The sequence below is a fragment of the Sinocyclocheilus rhinocerous genome, unplaced genomic scaffold, assembly GCF_001515625.1.
Source record: "Sinocyclocheilus rhinocerous isolate Xijiao unplaced genomic scaffold, SAMN03320098_v1.1 scaffold29612, whole genome shotgun sequence".
NCBI lineage: Eukaryota > Metazoa > Chordata > Actinopteri > Cypriniformes > Cyprinidae > Sinocyclocheilus > Sinocyclocheilus rhinocerous.
Window position 1 is genome coordinate 1 of NW_015664491.1, and position 231 is coordinate 231.

Here is a 231-nt window from a genome sequence, read left to right on the forward strand (position 1 = left end):
TTATTGGAAGTTACCTAGCTGGGGACTATTTTCAGACGCTGCGTAATATCATTGCGCCTGATGCTAACGGTCTAATCCGATTCAATGACCTATGCTAAGCTACAGCTAAAAGTGCTACCGCCAGACCCGGAGATTGGCTGAATGGATTCGAAAACGGTAAAACTCAACTGTTTAACTCTAGGGGAGTTGGAAAATGAGCCTATTTTCAAAAATAGTGGAGTGTTCCTTTAA